At 42.1% G+C, this 5794-nt stretch overlaps 1 long non-coding RNA gene across 1 annotated transcript; it reads right to left on the reverse strand.

Annotated features, from left to right (window-relative positions):
* Nucleotides 1-1069: 1069 nt before the first annotated feature.
* Nucleotides 1070-5217, reverse strand: LOC145820596 (uncharacterized). Its single transcript, XR_014362438.1, has 2 exons — nt 3642-5217; nt 1070-1104 (listed from the first exon to the last, which is right to left on the reverse strand). It is a non-coding gene; the product is annotated as an uncharacterized LOC145820596 (long non-coding RNA).
* Between the last annotated feature and the right edge of the window lie 577 nt (nt 5218-5794).

Here is a 5794-nt window from a genome sequence, read left to right on the forward strand (position 1 = left end):
CTCTGTTTGGATGAGCACTAAATCCAAAGCAGTTTAATTCTGTTTGAAAACGGGAAGGGCCCTGTTTGGATAAACAATAAATCCAAACCAGTTTATTGAATTCTGAATTTTATTTTAATAAAAAATAAAATAAAATTCAAATGTATTTGGCCCAACCCAACCACGCACCCGTGCCCAAGCCCAACCCGCCCGACCGGACGGCGGCGCGCGCGTGCGTGTGGTGATTTTTGGGTCCAATGGGTCTAGCCCATTTTGCCCATAACCTCTCCCTCTAAAACACTTGGGTACCCCTTGGGGCACACCCCAAGTATCTCACCCTAAGCCTTATAAACCCTTTCAAAACTTCCCACCAAATCAATGTGGGACAAGCCAATTTACAACCTTAAGGAATTTCCACCAAAACTCCATTTCCATGGAGCACACTTTGGCTTCAATTTCCCATTCACTCGGTAATGGTTTTGATCAACCAAATATACCACGTGAATCACAACGCGGCATAGAACGCGTTACCACTTTGACCCGAGTAAATCAACACTCGGGACCCACCTAAAAAATAGACCGAACTTAGAAAAAAATTCTGATTTTATCCAGAATTTTATAACCATTTCCAACACTCCACTCTAACACACAGTCCAACGCTTCATCTCCACATCTTGCATAACACTAATACCTGAAAAGATTTCAGTAACATAGGGTAAGCATATAACCCAATAAGAAACATTTCTAAAACTAATACAACCTCACAAACATAAATGATCATGATAATATACATATATATATATATATATATATAACAAACTCAAAACGTTTCCTAACACAAGTCTTAGTTCAATTAAATCATTCTCTACCTATCTAAATTCCTTATTCAATTGACCCATTTCCTTTATCAATTCCAATTCCCAGTAACTCCTTATACATACACATATCTAATCAATCCAACTATGGTTGTCTTAAGCACCACCCAAACCAATGCACTATAAAAAGTCGCATTCTGTTAGTGACTATAGATAAGCGTCACCTAATCCTGGCCATCATTAAGCACCACTTGTGGAAAAATATTTTTGAAAAAATTAATTTAATGCAAATAAATAATAAAATAAAATACTGGTGTGTTTGGTAACATTTATGTTTTCAGTTTATATTTACAAAAATTTATAAACTGGTTTTTGTTTATTTTTAGAAAAACATAAACTACAAACGCGTTTGGTAATTGACGAAATGTTTAAAAAAATTTAAAAATATAAAAAAGAGTGAGAAATGACAAGTGGTGGCAAGTAGCGGCAGAAGACGGTGGTGGAAAGTGGTGATGGTGGGTAGTGTGTAGCTGGTGGTGGCGGGTGGTGGGTGGTAGTGAGTGGGTGGTGGTGGCAGGTGGGTGGCAGATGACGGGTGGTGGTGAGTGGTGGTGGGTGGGTGGTAGTGGCGGGTGGTGGTGGTAGTGGGTGGGTGGGTGGATGATGGGTGGTAGCGAGTGGGTGGTGGTGGTAGGTGGGTGGCGGATGGCGGGTGGTGGCGGGTAGGTGGTGGGTGGATGGGTGACGGTGGCGGGTGGTGGGTGGTAATGGTGGGTGGGTGGGTGACGGTGGTGAGTGGTGGTGGTGGCGGTGGTTGTGGTGGTGGTGGCGGTGGCGGGTGGTGGTGGTGGTAGTGGCGGCGGGTGGTGGTGGCAAGTGGGTGGCGGATGGCGGATGGCGGATGGCGGGTGGTGGTGGGTAGTGGTGGGTGGGTGATGGTGGCTGGTGGTAGGTGGTAGATGGTAGCGAGTGAGTGGTGGTGGGTATTGGGTGGTGGTGGTAGGTGGGTGGCGGGTGATGGTGATAGTGGTGATGGTGGTGATGGGTGGGTGGGTGACGGTGGCGGGTGGTAGGTGGTAGCGAGTGGGTGGTGGTGGTGGAGGGTGGGTGGGTGACAGTGGCGGGTGGTAAGTGGTAGCGAGTAGATGGTGGTGGTGGTGGGCGGTGGGCGGTGGTGGCAGGTTGGTGGTGGGTGGATAGTGGGCGGTGGTGGTGGTAGTGGGTGGTGGTAGTGGGTGGGTGTCAGGTGGCTGGTGATGGCAGGTGGGTAGTGAGTGGTGGTGATAAGTAGGTGGCGGGTGGTGTGGCGAGCGGTGGATGGTAGTGGCGGGTGGTGGGTGGCGGCGGGTGGATGGCAGGTAGGTGGTGGGTAGTGGTGGTGGCAAGTGGGTGGCAGGTGGGTGGTGGTGGGTGATAGGTGGCGGTGACAGGTGGGTGGTAAATGGTGGTGGCAGGTAGTGGTAGGGGGTGGGGGTGGGTGGTGGTGGTAGAAGACGGTGGTGGAAAATAGTGGTGGGTGGTGGCTAGTGTTGGGTGGTAAAAAAAAACTGAAAACTCAAAATGGAAACACATTTTTTGTGTTTTCATTTTTTGGCCAAATTTATAAACTGAGACAACTGATTTATAAATCAAAAATTTTACCAAATAAGTTTTTATTTGAGTTTTTAAAATTTTTGTAAATATAAACAAAAAACTGAAAACGTAAGGTGTCGTTTGGTAACACTTACATTTTTTATTTTCTGTTTATATTTATAAAAATTTTAAAAACTCAAATAAAAACTTGTTTGGTAAAATTTTTAATTTATAAATCAGTGATCTCAGTTTATAAATTTGGCTAAAAAATGAAAACACAAAAAATGTGTTTCCATTTTGAGTTTCAATTTTTTTTTTACCACCCAACACTAGCCACCACCTGCCACAATTTTCTACCATCGTCTTCCACCACCACCACCCGCCACCCGCCCCCCACCACCACCTGCCACCACCACTCACCACCCACCTGCCACTATCACCCACCACCACCTACCACCCACTCGCTACTACCATCCACCCCTCATCACCACCACCACCACCACCACTCACCACCCACCTACCATCCACCCGCCACCACCCACTACCTGCCACTACCATCCATCGCCCGCCACCACCACCCGCCACCTACTTGCTACCACCACTCACTACCTACCTGCCACCACCTGCCACCCGCCACCCACCTGCCACCACCCACTACTACTACCACCACCACCCACTCGCTACCACCTACCACCCGCCACCGTCACCCATCCACCCACCCACCACCACTACCACCACCCACCACCTACCACCACCACCCACCACCCGCCACTACCACCACCACCACCCACTTGCTACCACCCATCACTCGCCACCGTCACCTACCCACCCACTATCACCACCCACCACCCATTCGCCACCACCACCCACCACCCGCCACCACCACCCACCCACTACCACCACTCGCCACCATCACCCGCCATCCGCCATCCACCTGCCACCACCACCACTCACTCGCTACCACCCACCACCCGCCACCGTCACCCACCCATCCATCCACCCAGCCGCCACCACCCACTACCACCAACTACCCACCACCCACCGTCATTACTTTCCATCATTGTCTTCTGCCGTCACTTACCACCATTTGCTATTTCTCACTCTTTTTTATATTTTTAATTTTTTTTAAACATTTTGTCAATTACCAAACGCGTTTGTAGTTTATGTTTTTCTAAAAATAAACAAAAAATAAACAAAAATCAGTATATAAAATTTTTGTAAATATAAACTGAAAACGTAAACATTACCAAACACACCAGTGTTACCAAACAGCACCTATAAATTTCTTATAGAAATTTTGTAAAGTTAATATAGATTGTGACCGAGACCAGTGTTTGAACACTATGTCTTGAAGACAGAATTTCACTCTTGCCACTTATGCTAGCGATTAATGGACGTTCTGCCTCCAGGATACAATGTCATCACACACAGAAATTGCACAATTTTTTGTGTATACAACGAACCAATTTGTGTCATGCATTCTCTCTTATATACTTGCCTAGACATAATGTATGAATCCTAAAACTTCTTAACAAATGAATGCATGGGAATGGTATTTATAAAAGTATTTGTGACTATTCATAAAAGTTATGACTCTAGGGTTACATCTTTTCATATGAAGAGATATCATGAAAGATTGCATCATTTCATTCAAATGGAGTCCATTTCCATTCACTTCTAAATTTTTTCCAACACCACTTACTAGTGTACAATATGAGTTACACTTCCTCACCGGTGGCCATCTCTAAGCACCACATCCAAACATCACAATTCTATCTCAACAATTCAATTAAGATCAAATTGCTTTCTTAATTATGTCCGTTGTTATCCAAATCCTATAAAACGTGTGATTTACACCTCTGTTTAATAACGAGTTTTTATTCTTTTCAAGACATCATAATGTGTGAGTTATTAACAATCATTAAAACAAACCATTTTCATTTCTAATGGTTACTCACAATTTACCAACAACTTTATTTCACAAATCATACTCTCAATTTCTCAACAAATAATGCTATATGTATAAATTAGTGTACTAACTAGTATATCAATTAATGATGTAACATAATTACACTAATTGGTACATGTAGCACCATTGTTTCCCAACACACTCACTTTCACCAATTTTACTTCCATAACATAATACTCATTATAGTTTTATCAATTTCAACACAAGCTCATCAATTTTTCAAATTCCCAAATCATATACACTTGGGGTTTTCAACAAATTGGGCTTTTCCAAATAAAATCACCCATATGCAAATTTATATGTAGAAAATAAGTTTGACCGCTAGAATATCAATAATCAACACCCAATTTAACTAAACCTTCAATCCACAACTTATGATTTTCCAAATAACATCAACATAACAACAATAACATGATTTGCATATTCAAAATACCACAAATTTATTAACAAACTCGTATTGAGTTAGAGAAATACAACCCTGCCTCTTGAAGGGAAGAGGAGAAGGTAAAAGTATCATTTGAAGCCCGAAATAAGATTTGGTTGAGATTAAACCGAAACCCTCACCAAGCTCTCCAACAACTGAGAAAGAGTTGGAGATCAAACCCAAGCGTAGACACTCTGAAATTAACATATAAGCCTAAGAAATTAGGGCTAAATCTCCTTGAGGAGAGAAAAAGAGAAAAGGAATATGAAAATGAGATAATTCGTGTGCTGCTCTATTTTTATATAAAACAGATTGCGGACACAAACACACCATCACAGTCGCCAACACCACATCGCGGGTGCGACCACACAGGCCACGGCTCCCTCCACGCCCCATAGCGGGCCACACAATTTTCCCCAAACCAACAAATAAAAAATATATGAATTAACAAAATAACTTAAGGTGATCAACTTTTGACCAACTTCAAATATTTAAAACTAAACTTATTAAGTCTGATCCATAAGATTGGCCCATAACTTCTCCAAGATCATAGTGTCGTTGAAAAGTTGTTGTTGTGTTGATGCCACACATGAGCCCAATTCATTTGGAGATAATTCATTTGCCACGCCAAAAAAGTGAAAAAAATACAAAAATATAAATATAAATACAAGAAAGCCCAAATGGAAGCTAAAGTCCAATGGGCCCACGGAGTCACATTGCAAGCAAAACAAACGAATCGCCAGCCAAGCCCACTTAAGACATGTGATCCGATTTGCATCTTTATTAATTTTTTACAGTTAGTTTTTTATTTATTTATTTATCTAATATTTTCATTAAAAACCTTGTTTCTTAAAATATATATTTATATGCATAATGTTTTAAAAAATATCAACAAACAAAAGAAAAAAATATAATAAAACAACTTCCCACCAATCCTTCATTTGAACTAGAGGGTCTAGTTTTGCTAATGTGGACCAACTTTTATTGCTTGAAAACGTAGATTATTTATATTAAGAAAAATATATACTTCATTTC

This window comes from Camellia sinensis, chromosome 2 (genome assembly GCF_055761805.1).
Source record: "Camellia sinensis isolate YWXY chromosome 2, ASM5576180v1, whole genome shotgun sequence".
In the NCBI taxonomy this organism is placed as follows: Eukaryota; Viridiplantae; Streptophyta; class Magnoliopsida; order Ericales; family Theaceae; genus Camellia; species Camellia sinensis.